Source organism: Bubalus bubalis, chromosome 4, assembly GCF_019923935.1.
Source record: "Bubalus bubalis isolate 160015118507 breed Murrah chromosome 4, NDDB_SH_1, whole genome shotgun sequence".
NCBI classification, from domain to species: domain Eukaryota; kingdom Metazoa; phylum Chordata; class Mammalia; order Artiodactyla; family Bovidae; genus Bubalus; species Bubalus bubalis.
The window spans coordinates 132077238-132091959 of record NC_059160.1 but is presented as its reverse complement, the minus strand read 5'-3'; the positions used below and the strand labels follow the sequence as shown (position 1 = coordinate 132091959).

The 14722-nt window shown below is 40.7% G+C and overlaps 1 protein-coding gene across 3 annotated transcripts in view; it reads right to left on the bottom strand.

Annotated features, from left to right (window-relative positions):
• CHRM3 (cholinergic receptor muscarinic 3) overlaps positions 1–14722 on the bottom strand; it is a 570675-nt gene that overhangs the window by 17837 nt on the left and 538116 nt on the right. The window lies entirely within an intron of this gene.

The following is a 14722-nucleotide window of genomic DNA, read 5'->3' as shown; positions in this document are numbered from 1 at the left end:
GAAATGCCATCGCTGACCACTAGGTGGCAGAGCTGACTCGGAGAACAATCACTCCTGCAAGCGCCAAAGCGCCGCCTGTTTCCCCAGGCTGGTGACAGGGAAACTTCAGCTTAGTTCAGTCACGCAGTCCGTGGAGGATATCAAACAGGATCAACACACGCTCGGCAATCAAACATGTCTTTAAAGGGCATCCAACCTTTTCAGACGCACACAGTCAGAATCAAACTCTGTGAACTTAGCTCGTGTGATTCATTTCAAGCCGCAGGGAGGACAGATGAGCCCTAATATGGTGCAGTCGCTCCTGGGGCAAACAGAACATCTCAGAAGCCAAAACTGGAACAGAATTTCATTTTAAAAGGACAAAGCTTGTTTTCAAAAAGTGGATGCATCGTGCTGCTTCCCTTGGTTGCCACCTTTCATAGATTTTATTCAATTTGACAACAAAAATGAAGGATGCTTGGAAAAGTTCTTGCATCAGCACTGCCTAGGCATAGCAATTGCTACTAAAATAACATGATTTTACCTCAAAAACAAAAGCTTAAGCGGGACTAATGGTCGTCTGCCTCAGTACTCCCAAGCCTAAAATCTCTGTTGTTAGAACTTCTAGAGATATGGCAAAAAATGAGAAAACATAGATGAAGAAGTTCTTTCTAAATATCTGTAAGCCCACTTTGCCCACTGGAGTCCACACACTCCCCACGTGGTCCTTTTCTGAAGGAAAAACAGGGACAGTGTACAGCTGCTGGATTTGTTTCCACTGCAAACCTTTATAAATGCAGATATGTTCAGTAGGGTTTCAACATTCCACAAATTCATTGCTATTTATTTCAAAGACTGTGCTTCTATAATGCTATTAGAGCTAATATAATTGTAGAAATAATTCTGATTGGAAATCTTTTAGTGAAAACAGTCATTGGGGCTAAATATTTCTGACATTTTGGTTTACATTTGGAAAAGACACTTGGGAAGAAAGTGCTTTTGGCTTGATTTTGATGTCTATTGATTACTTTTGGGGCTTCTCTGGTGGTTCAGTTGGTAGAGAATCCACTTGCAATGTGGGAGACCTGGGTTCAGTCCCTGGGTTGGGAAGATCTCCTGGAGAAGGGAATGGCAACCCACTCCAGTATTCTTGCCTGGAGAATTCCATGGACAGAGGGGCCTGGCATGCTACAGTCCATGAGGTTGCAGAGAGTTGGACACGACTGGGCAACTAAGCACATAGCCCATGATTAAACTGGAGGAGTTATGATTTTTTTTTCAAGGTTCACATTTATCAGAGTTATTTATTTATTTATTTATTTATTTTAATTTTATTTTATTTTTAAACTTAACATAACTGTATTAGATTTGCCAAATATCAAAATGAATCTGCCACAGGTATACATTTATTTTTTATCTGAACACAGACTATACATCTGATTTCCTTTTAAACTGCAGCCTGTATGCACCACCACCCCCTCACTCATCCATGTACAGAAGACTGTTTGCAAAAACACAGAAGTAGAGGACACGTAGAAAACAGTGTAACGAGTCCTGCAACAGTGCCTTAGGGCCAGAAACAGACTGATTCTGCCACGCAGGCAAGCTGCCTGAGCACTCTGATCCTGCTTTCTCATCTATAAAATGGGGATTATCATTCTTGAGGATTGGATAGGATAGTAGAAAGCACTCAGGATAGGCAGATGGGTCCATGAAAGTTTCTCAAAAAATGGTTAAGACGAATTGAATAATTTTCTATGACTGTTTGATTTTATAGATTGGCTTTTTTCAAGGCTCACAAGAGCTGGCATTTGTGGAGCATAAAACATTTGTTGGTTGATTTCTCAAAGCAGGGTGACTCTGCCCCATTTGGCAACATATGGGGACATTTTTTATCACAGTTTGGGGAGAACATGTTACCGGCACAAGGTGCGTAGAGGCCAGGAGATGCTGATAAACATCCTACGATGCACTGGACAAGTCCCTACAATACAGAATCATCCAGCCCAAGAGGTCAGTAATGCAGAAGTTGAGAAACTCTAGTATAAAGAGACAACAGAGATGTAGAAAATGTTGCAACATTCCATTTGCCAGGAAAATCTGTAAAACGTCCTGGCACTCACACACCTGGCAAACTCTAAGTCTCTTCCGGAATCAGCTCACATTTACTTTCTCTGGAAATCACGCTCTCCACCTCTCCCCACCAGGATGAATCTCATATTCATTTATGCAGCTCTTCCACTGTTATTTCAGATAGTGTGTCCAAGGGCTTACTGCAGGCCTCGCACTGGGGACAGAGTTCTTGTCCAGGAACCACTAGGAGATACCATCGACTAAACAAAATCACTGCCACACAGGGAGAAAGGCGAGGCTACTTTGTGAGTGTGAGGAATATGAACTCCAGGCTGCCACGCACCAAAAACAGAACACAGCCTTCTGAAGACATGGCACAGCCTATGCCAAGTCCACCGCTCCGTGGTCCTGCATGCCTTGCACATCCTGCCATCCCAGCACACAGCGATTCGACTTGTCTCCCTCGCTACACTGGAGGTTCCATCTTCTGCTACTTGACTTTTTACTCGGACATGCAGCATAATTTCTTTCCCAGAGTAGACCCATAACTACTGCCTCCACCCAGCGTCATCACTGAGATTGACAACATCATTGGACAGGCGAACTAAGAACAAGAATGGAAGGGCTCAGGGGATACGCTTGGAGAATATGAAGGTGGTAGGAAGGAAGAGATAGAAATTGTATTTGCAACAGGCTCAGGGCTCCAGATGTAGAGAGTGCTGAGAAACTACTTTGGGATTCTCAAAGTGACCTTAGATATGGAGGCATCTGGCTGGGACTGACCCCGGAAAAGAGGATTTGGTGGAATCCATCTTTGTGAACTGGGAGAAGGTGAGGCTGGGAGAGAGGAGCCTCCCCTGGACCACCAGGCTACTGTCCAGAGCCACATCAGCCTCTTCCACCTCAGAGAACGAGAGACAGGTTCCCAAGAAACCACACCCTCTCTTTCAAGGTTCATCTGGCAGTCAGCACAGTACAAATGCAGAGTTCTCTGGAAAAACAGCATCACATAATACACAATTATTGTAATCCCTCTTTGCTACTCCAGCATGTACTCTGGACCTCACACCCTTCACACCTGTCACATACCCTGACGGCATTAGGACTCCTGCAAGGTGATAGCCTGGGTTTGAGTCCTGGCTCACTCTTTACCAGTTGTTGTGCCTCTGGTGAGTGATAAAAGCTCTGAGATCCTCAGTCTCCACATAAGAACATTAAGAATAACAATAATAGTAAATTGCAACCCACTTTAGTATTCTTGCCTGGGAAATCCCATGCACAGAGGAGCCTGGTGGGCATTAGTCCATGGGGTCACAAAGAATTGGGCATGGCTGAGCAATGACTTTCAGGTGATAATAGTAACGCTGCATGGCTGTGGAGCAGATTAAGTGAGAGAACAGGTGAAGCATCTGATACAACTGCCATCACTCAACAGATGTTTTGTAAGTGGGAGACCCTGCCTCTCCCACCTCATCCTCACACTCAGAACTGCGGTCCTGGAATGTGCCAGCAAGGTGGCCTCGATGAGGTGACCACTTGGACTGGCAGCCACATGTGCCATTCCTTGTTTTTAAATATTTGAAATATTACTCTGTGTATATATGTATTTTAATTTGACTATTAGGTTATAAATCTTCAGGGACAGTACCAAAGGTTTATTTTGCTTTCCTCTTTTCTTTCCTCCTTTCTTTTTTTCAAGTTTCCAAGTCTTTCTTAGAACTTCTAGTTGTGATTAAAGTAAAATGGCTTCTCAATAGATAACATGTTTAGTGGATGGATATTTGATATGCATGGTTTTATTAATAAAATTTATTAATATAAAACAAATCTTATTAATACAAATATTTATTTATATTTATTTATAAATGCTAACTTTTTCTTATAAAAGCAAATCAGGCAAGAAAAAGACATAGTGATCATAATTTCTCTCAACAACTTGAAAGCAAATAGCCCTGATGATCACAACAAATTCTACTGAAGAAGATGCATTGGAGGATGGGGACAAGGGGACAGAATACAAAGTGGAAAAACTCTACCACTCATCAGAGTAAAAACCTAGCAAGATGGCTTTAGATACTCAGTGAAGAATGTTATGCATGGTTAAGAGATTTAAAAGCATTGTGGGAAACTAAGGCAGCATTTTAGATCAACAATACTCCCCTTGTAGCTTAGTTGGGAAAGAATCTGCCTGCAATGCAGGAGACCCAGATTTGGTTCCTGGGTTGGGAAGATTCCCTGGAGTAGGAAATGGCAACCCACTCCAGTATCCTTGCCTGGAGAATCCCATGAACAGAGGAGCCTGGCAGGCTACAGTCCATGGGGTCGCAAGAATCAGATGCAACTTAGCAACTAAACCACCACCCTACTTCAATGTTAAAAAAGCACTGGGGGAAGAATAGGAAACTAGGGAAATGAAAGCCAGACATCACAATTTTAATTTCTTTTGTCCTTCCAGGGATGTGCTTTCTAAGTTCTTTTTTTATGACTTTGAGGAGAAGCATCATGATGACCTCAGGATGCTGCAGGTTTTGCTCTTGCTGTTTGCTTTTTGCTATTGTGATAATATCTGTCCTTCAGGGAGCCAGGTGCTTTTCTAAGTGATGTGCATGTGCTAACTCATTGAATCCTCCGCATAATCACATGAAAGTGAAAGTGTTAGTTATCAATCATGTCTGACACTTTGCAACCCCATAGACTTTAGCCTGCCAGGCTCCTCTGTCCATGGAATTCTCCAGGCCAGAAGTCAGTAGCCATTCCCTTCTCCAGGGGATCTTCCTGACCCAGGGATCGAACTGAGTCTCCTGCACTGCAGGGAAATTCTTTATCATCTGAGCCACCAGGGAAGCCCCATAATCATGTGAGGTGGAGACTATTGGGCTTTCCACTTGAAGCTGAAGAAACTGATACAACAAGTGGTTGAAAAACCTGCCCTGAGTTCACACAGCTACTATGATGCAGGTGTGCTGGCTTCTATCCCTAACCTCTACTCTAGTAGTGGACTCGTTATGAAGCAATATTTCCACATAATACCTAAGTGTATAAAGCAGGAATTCAGTCCTCTTGCCCTTGCCTCTTTCATTCTCATGCCCTTGAGGTAACCAGTGGTAACAGTTTACTTAGTAAGTAAATATTTGTTAGATAAATGGATATGTCCTTCCCAAATGTGCTCTTTTACAAAATTACACATGTGTATTTTTAAGCACTCACTATGCACCAGGCACTGTTCTCTCTGTTTACACACATTAAAACTTGATCTGCACAACAACCCTGTGAGTTAAGTGTCTTTTACTTAATGTCCCGATGAGACAATGGAGGCACAGAAAGGTTAAGTGACTGAATCAGGTCACACAGCTCCTCAGCAGCAGAGTTAAAGATGTGAAGCAAGGCAATCTGACCCCAAATTTTACTCCCAAACAATGTATATTATGTTCCCTAGCTTGCAACGAACTGAAAAACCTAATTTGGGACTGTTGCAGATTCATCTATTGGCACATCACGCTTTTTGGCTCAAATAGAATTCTCAGGCAGGAAAGTGCATGAGATGCTGTGTCTGCTGAAGAATTTTTTAAGTGAAATAGTGTAGAGTCTTAGTGAAGCCAATACAAATCTCTAAGATACTCTAAAAAATAAAATAGTAAGTATCTGACTCATTTCCCCCTGACAAGCTCTACTGTAATTTTATAAGGCCTTAAAAGGGCAAGCCTCAGTTTACCAGTGTTTAAAAGACCTATCCATTGACTACCTAGCCCCCATCACAAAATTGTGTATAAAATCAAACAAATGAATAAATATGAAAGTACTCTGATAAAGTACATGATGGATTCGGAGCTTAAAAAATTCTTAAAACACTAAACTCCAAGGGCATTTTCAGTTTCTGATTAAAATATAAAATGGAAATGAAATTATTGAAATATGATATATAAGTATGAAAAAGAGACTATTTTATTGCAAGTACTAGCTATCTCTTAAAATAAAACAATGGGAACAGAAACTGTGAGAATTGAAATAAAATAATAATAAAATGTATACTTTGGCACAGCCTGTATAATTAAATATTGGAAAACAATGATCTCTTGTTTTGAATTTCCTGAACCCAAATGGAAACTAAAGCTCACATCGTTATTAATTCTGGCTCCACGGGATGAAAAACAAAGAGGCCAAGGAAGAAAGTTCAGCTAGTCCAGCAAAATGGTGTGAATCTGCGAATCCTTACTCTAAAATGCAAGAGGAACATGAATTAAAAATTAAACCCTGAAGTGTGAAATCAGTAAAATGAAAAGATTTATTCAGGCAGAAAAGAAGAAATTATACTGGAGATTATGAATAAAAACAAACAAAAAATAACTTCAGGTTGAATATTGTGGTTTTGTGCCTGGAATTTCTTTCAGAAGGAATTTGCTCTTCCTCTGAGTGATACACTGGCTGCCCGGGTCTTGCCTGAGCATCTTCACATGAGAATACCTTGCCCTGATGAGTTCAAAAGTATCATGTCTCACCACCTGCCTCTAAGCTCCCAGAGGTTAAGAAATGGGGCTCATATGCATATACAATCAGCCAATGGATTATTTGGAGCCAGATACACCTGAAGGCAAGCTGTCCATGCACACCTAAGTTACCTGGGCAGGTGACTTCACCCTTTGAGGTGAGGCTTGTGTTTTTCTTTCCTGGGATAATATAAGAAAAGTGTTGGCTTCCCAGGTGGTAATAGTGGTAGAGAACCCACCTGCCAATGCAGGAGTCTTAAGAGATGTGGGTTTGATCCTTGGGTTGGGAAGATCCCTGAAGAAGGAAATGGCAACCTGCTTTAGTACTCTTGCCTGGAAAATTCCATAGACAGAGGTACCTGGTGGGCTACAGTCCATGGGGTTGCAAAGAGTCAGGCATGACTGAGCTCTCTCTCTCTCACACACACACATACACACACACACACACACACACACACACATATAATTCAGTGGTTCAGATATGAAGTGTCCAACTGTAGTAAATATTATTATAAGCTCTATCTTACTGTTGATAACATGTATCAAATGGCTCACAGAATTAATATGTAACAATTGGGTGACCATAATTCACCAAAGGAATTCTTTTAGCAATTGCTAACCCCAGATTCAAATGATTTTAAGGTCTTCAAGATCTAAGTGACCTAGCATGGAGTACCACATTCATACTGGGGATTGCACTGCATATTGCAAAAAGCTACGCATACTGCTGAACTGATATATTTCAGGGTCTACAACATGGCCAATGATATAACCAATTCTATAATAACCAACGATACCTATCATCCATTGAGTGATTACTATGTGCCATTCCACATTTGGCATATATGTCTCCATAAATACCATATATATATAATGTGTCACTCCATATAATGTTGGCTGTCCACTTGTTGTTAAAGAATGTTGCCTATGGCCTGAAATATACATGACAACCCATTCTCAAGGCTTTGATCTTTAAAGGTTTAACATTTTTACGCTCATATAGAGATAAAAAGTTGCAGGACAGAAGATAATAATTGTCTTGTTGGAGGTTTATAGGAACACTGTTGCTGGACCTATAAGGACAGCTGCAGGAACCACATCTCATCCCCTTCTAGTATAAAAGAAGCCTGAGTTTTAACTTGGGGAAGACGGTTCTTTGGGACACTAGTCTACCATCGTCTCAGCCTGCTGGCTTTCCAAATAAAGTTGCAGTCCCTTGCCCCAACAACTCATCTCTCAGTTTACTGCCCTGCATGCAGGGTGCAGTATAGGCTTAGACTCAGTAACAATACTAAGATGACCTGAGATCTCTGGGTCAGTGACACATGCCAGGGGAAGCAACACTGAGATCATTGCATTCTTCCCCTGATTCTAGCACATTGGGAAACCTGGCTGTAGGAAGTTATTGATGAAAATTAATTGTTTGGGGAAGCTGATTAATACACTGGTTGGCTTCTTTATGAGGGCACTGATATGTCTCAGCTTTATCCAGTTCATTTTTCATTGCCATTCTTAATGATATACAAGTGTTGGTATCACAATGCAGCTGCCTCCAGAGAAATACATCACAATGACCATCAACACAACAACAGCCACAACAAGAAACCTTTCAACTCTATGTGTTGGTCACTCAGTTGTGTCTGACTCTTTGTGATCCCACACCAGGCTCCTCCGCCCATGGGATTTCCCAGGCAACAATACTGGAGTGGATTGCCATTCCTTTCTTCAGGGATATTCCTGACCCAGGGATCAAACCCAGGTCTCCTGCATTGCAGGAGGATTCTTTACTGTCTGAGCCACCATGGGAGTCTTTTCATCTCTAAAAGCAGGTTATATAAGAACACGCTTTTTATAAAACTCATATTTCAATATATCCCAACTAGAATGCAGACTTTGTAGAGACTGGAGCTTCTCTAAATGTATTATTCTCCTTTAACAAAAAGAACACAAAATGACGAATATAAAATGCCTTCACTTCCACTCCTCTCTCCCCCACAGGGATCCTGTGCAAGTGAAAGAACTTACAAGTTTTTGCCTTATTAGACTCACAGTAAATTTTCTCCTGATTCCAATAAAAATTGAGATGATCTAGTTATGATTATGATATTGAGTGTTTAAAAATCTCTGCACATAACTAAGTACTCAATATGTGTATTCTCATATTTAGAGGTAATGAAAGTCTCTCCAAAAACATCTCAACAAACACATGCAAGTAGAGGCTGGAAATCCTGATGTTGTGAGGAAGGGAAATTCAGCTTGCCCAGGTATAATGTATTTCAAGGAATTCGATGTCTGATGGTGTAATCAGCTTTTTAGATTGTTTGAGAACCCATGAGTTCCCACTGTATACCATCAAATGATCCCATCAGAAAAGAGGAGAATAAGGAAACAAAGAAGAGTGAATTCCCTCTGATGGTAAGCTGGTATCAATGCACAGCCAGAAGAGGACCCATCCCACACCTTTATGAGTCACATAAGCAAGTCCTTTAAGGAGGACAAAGCGACAAATCAAGACATGCAAACATCACATTTGGGGGATTTAGTATCTCTGAGAATAATAAAGAATAACAAGTAGGAGGTCATTTTGATATGACAATATGCCAAAGCAACATTTATGGGACAGTTTTCTCCCTGCATTTGGTATGTCATGCACAGATGCCCAGTAAGGCTTATTGGAGCCCAGCTGGACTACAACAGTATACCTGTGACAGATGAATGGTGCTATCTCCAGCTGCAGGCAGGTGTCTACTGTATTTCCTGAAGGAATGTGAGGTTCAGCGAACTTAGAATTCTTAATTACAGATCTGGAAGTGAATGCTAATGTGGTTTTCACATGATACGAGATCGGCAACTATTGTAAGCAGACCTATGGAAATTGAAGGAACTGCCCACAATTTTGCAATTTATTTAAAGAACACCGCTGACCAGATGTTAGGCTATCCATGGCCACTGAAGAAGACATACAGAAGGATTAAGTGAAAACTGATTCCAGGAAATATTTAAATAAGATATGATAATAAGATAGACGAGCTGGTCCTGAGAAAATGTTTCCATGGGAACGTCTATTTTCTCCTCCCTGTGATATTTTAAATTAGAATACATATCCATCAGGGTTGGAAACTCTCAGTGCACATACCCAAAAGTAGTATCATTGGTCTTTAGCACATCTCCCCACTCTGCTGGCCATCCATGGCTCAAAATCAGTTTTGGGCTGCCTTCAATCTCAATCCAAGACTCTTCTCTCACCAAAGTTTGGATATGAGAGAAGATTCAATTCAAGGTTTAGACTTTGTTTCAGCAAGCATCAGGAACCATTCTTACCTTCCTTGCTGACTTAAAAATATCACCATCCCATGACTTACTCTGGCTTGACATAACAAAGTGTACTTAAGGAGAAATTATGGGAGCAGACTGTATGGTACCAAATTTCTTAACAGAACTCTGTGGATCACTTAGAAATGGTTACAAGATCATATAGAAACAGTTTCAGGAGCTTTTAAATTAGTCTACCCCTCAATAATATAGTGGGGAACCAGAGAGAGGTTAGTTTCTATTTGACATGAACGGAGAAAGAGCAAGATGTAAGACCGACTTCAACCTAGTGAACTTGTATCAGTTATTTAGCTTAGTCACCTTCCACTCTATCAGAAGGGCCTGCTAGGGAGCTAAAGGTTCCCTATGGGACCTTTAGGACTTCCCTGGTGGCTCAGAGGGTAAAACGTCTGCCTGCAATGTGGGAGACTCGGGCTCAATCCCTGGGTTGGGAAGATCCCCTGGAGAAGGAAATGGCAACCCACTCCAGTACTTTTGCTTGGAAAATTGCATGGATGGAGGAGCCTGGTAGGCTACAGTCCATGGGGTCACAAAGAGTTGGACACGACTGAGCGACTTCACTTTCACTTTCATGGGACCTTTAAGGGAAAAACCACAGAGGTGTCACATTTACAGAGGATTAATGGCTTAGTCACCGTATGGATGCAGGAGGCACCGAGCAGGTGTGCCGTCGGCTTGATTAAAGTACAATCAAGTACCCATTTTAGGAACTCATTGTTTAGTACCAACTTTGTCTCCAAATAAACTCAGCTGCCGCTAAAAATATACTGAGGGCTTTAGTACAAAAGCCACGTAGTAATATTTCTCTCAGGGTACAAAAAGTGATTGCCAGTAACTGTCAACAAGACAATTGGTTTACTTAGATGAGTATGGACTTCACTCACATGAGTTTCCCCAACCATTGGTTCTCAAGAACAGCAACTGAGTTTATTTAGTGACAAAGTTGGAACTAAACAATGACTTCCTATTTCAGAGATATCAATTATTTTTCATTTCTTCTAAGGCATCTGCTGCCTGTTACACTTTTTCCAATGATCTCTATAAAAATTCTCTTCAGGCATTCCTTCTGGTCATTTCCCAAGCTACAGGTCTTATCATCAGATTCTAAATAGGCAGTCAGACTACAAGCACTTTGACAGGAAGAAGGAATCAAGACCAGTAGCCAGACCCTGTCTTCTAGCTGTAATACATCTGAGGTGGGAGCTAAGCATACTTTACTTGTTTTCTACCAGCCACTGAACAAGAATTCACTCGGCGCCTTTCCTACAGATTCAGCCTGCTATGGCTTTGAACAATATTTAACAAACTTCAAGACATGTGTTTTTAACTCAGGGGTTTATATTCCAGTTGAAAAGAATGAAACCATCAGAACCATTAAAGTCATAAGACAGGTTTCTGTTTTGCTTTCCCTCCACAACATCCAATAAAGTGATGGGCAGAGCTTTAACAAAGACATGCTGAATGACTATCTAGGAAGAGCAATATTTAAAACTTACTACTATGCACTGTAGGACTGATGGATTTAATGTGCATGCACAGGCATGCACATAAAACCAGAGTTACTAAAAGAAAGAAGATATTTCAAGATGCCTGTGGTAAGCTATTTCTCTTATGCCTTATCATCCATTTACACAAAAGAGATGAACCAAATCAGCCTCAAAAAGCTTCATTAATGAAACCAAGAAGCATTTAATATAATCATCATGTATCAGTGTATTAAGTTTCCTTTGGCTGCCATAACAAATTACCCCAATTTAGATGGCTTAAAACAACAGAGATTTATTCTTTCGCAGTTTTAGTGGTTAGAAGTTCAACAAGGTGTCATAGGGCTACAGGCTTCTTTCAGTTTATAGTAGCTCATGCATCCCTTGGCTTCTCTGCCTCCATGGTCACTTTGCTACCTCCTTTTTGTCTTCCCCTCTGGATATCTTTTATAAGGACACTCGTCATTAGGTTTGGGACCCTCATAGATAATCCAGGATGATCGTCCCATCCCAAGATCTAAATTTCATCTCTAAAGACCCTTTTTTCAAATAAGGTAAATTTTCCAAATAAGGTAACATTCTTAAGTTCTCAGAGGTTAGGATGTGAACATACCCTTTTGGGGGCTAAAGTGAGCATAGCATAAAGCAGGCAAATTTAGCTCTCCTGACAACAGAACTTCCATCACACAGGTTGATGTTTGTGTTTGTTGATGGGGTTCTCTTTTCATATGATGAATATATTTCCTTTGGAACACTGGCTTCATTAGGGTGTTTTTCATTTGCATTAGAAAAATTTTAAGAGAAGCACTTTCAATAATACTTCAAAAAAAAAAAAAAAAGGCACCCAAAGATTAGAGATGTGGATAAATGTATACACAGATGTAGGAAGTAAAGTGGCAGGAAAGCAGACATAGGTAAGCAGATATTTCATCCTCTGCTGCTTTACTTACATTTCATTTATTCATATGTTTGTAATAGGGAAGAACACATCTGACTCCGTATTAGTTCTGTTCCTTTTACTTTAACCTTTGTGCTCTGTTGCCTGCTTAGTCATGCTGGCTCTGCACCTTTCATAAAAGAATGCTGCCCAAAGCCTGAAACATACAGGAGAACCCATTCTCAGGGCTTTGACCTTGAAGAACCCATCCATATACAGATAAAAAATTACAGAACCGAGAATAACATTTGTCTTGTTGGAGGTAGAAAGGAGCATTGTGACCTGACCTACGGGGACAGCTGCAACAACAAAGGCTTTCAACACCAAGAAGTTTGCAACAACTAATCACACTCCTCCCTTGCTGGCCTTTAACAAGCCTGCTGAAATTCTTTGAGGGCTTGGGGTTTTGGGGGCACAAGCCACCCTCTCCTTGCATGGCCCTGTAATAAACCTTTCTCTGCTCCAAACTCTGATATTTTGGTTTGTTTGGCTTCACCATGGATTGAGCATATGACCTTGCATTTGGTAACATGTTCATATGTTCAACAAGAATTCAGTGTGTATAGACTGGTTAAAAATAATGGCTGAACACAAACCCAGAGTTAGTGTGAGTTCAAATTCTTATACATGTTTTGTCTGGAGTTCTGTAATAACCTAGAGGGGTAGGAAAGGGTGGGAGGTGGGAGGAAGACCCAAGAGGAAAGCACATATGTATATTTATGGTTAATTCATGTTGATATATGACAGAAACCAAACCAATATTGTAGATAAAAAAAAATCCTGTGATAAACCATAATGGGAAAATATGGAAAAGAATATACATATATATATATAAAATATGTATATAAATGTGTATATATATAGATATATAAAATTGAATCATTTAGCTGTATAGCAGAAATTAACACTGTAAATCAACTATACTCCAATAAAAATTTTTTAAAAAGAAAAAAAAAATCCTTATACCAGCTTTGTGCCTTTGGGTAACTTACTTAATCTCTTCTCCATGCCTCAGTTTCCTTATCTGTAAAACATGGAATGAGTGCCTGAGTATGGGGTTAAATAAATTCATTAAGCACTTCAAATGCAGAACACATATGAAATAGATCATGTTTGGTAAAGACAGAAAACTGCTAGATTCTGTGCTAGTTTTTTGGGATGAATAAGACAAGTGAAAGGTTACATTTTCATAGTAAGGAGAATCCTTCAAAAAAATGAATGGACATAATTGTGTTGCAGAAAAGAAATAAAGCTCTGAGCTGCAGTTAAAGGGCATGTGTAAATTGGAAACCCAATTTTAGAAAATAAGGGCAGGGGTCAGGTCTCTAAGGAGGTGTCATTTAACCTGAGAACTAAAGCATAAAATAGTGGAGCCATGCAAAAAAGTTGGTGGAGTAGCATTGTGGGCTGAGAGATGTGGCTTCCTGATAAGGCAAAATTTTTTACATTAATATTTTATAATGATGAGTCAAAGGGGGACATACTTATTCTATTGAGTAACTGGTTAAATGTTGTCATTTGATGTTTCAGCAAAACCTATAGAGGGAACTTCCCTGGTGGCTCACACGATAAAGAAACTGTCTGCAATGCAGGAGACCGAAACCCGGGTTCAAGCCCTGGTTCAGGAAGATCCCCTGGAGTAGGAAATGGCAACCCACTCCAGTATTCTTTCCTGAAGAATTCCATGGACAGAGGAACCTGGCAGGCTACAGTCCATAGGGTTGCAAAGAGTCAGACATGACTGAGCGTAGCACAGCAGTCTATAGCAGGTAGAAACAGGCGGGAAATTCTCCAGAGCCACAAAGAAAACGTCCCATGCAGAGGGGATACATGAGTATGTATTTTCTAAGCTATTACAGCAAAGTGTTAGTCGCTCAGTCATGTTCGACTCTTTGTGACCCCACGGAAAGCAGCCCAGAAGGCTCCTCTGTCCATGAGATTCTCTAGGCAAGAATACTGGAGTGGGTAGCCACTCCATTCTCCAGGGCATTTTCCCAACCCAGGGATTGAACCTGGGTCTCCTGAGGTGCAGGCATATCCTTTATTGCCTGAGCCACCAAGGAAGCCCTCAGCAAGATGATCCTCAACGATCTTGGAGAGAATCCTTCCCATTGCAAAAGGTAGCCTCAAGATTGTGGAGTACCCTAGAATAGAAATCCCACCCTTTGGTAAATTTCAATTTACTGTAGGTTTATTGGACACTGCTACGTGGGTGCAGCCAATTTGCCCTACGTAAGGGGCTACTTTCGAGAAGTTCATAGCCTGTGACAAAAGACTCAGCCGCAATGGCCTTGTTGTATAAAGATATGTACCTATCAGGTGGAAATTTAGCATAGATTAGATTTTCCTTAAAATTTACTTTCTTATTGCTCCCATATAAATTAACCATTGAATGACTCTCATTGTTTCCTAAATATGCATTAATATGAACT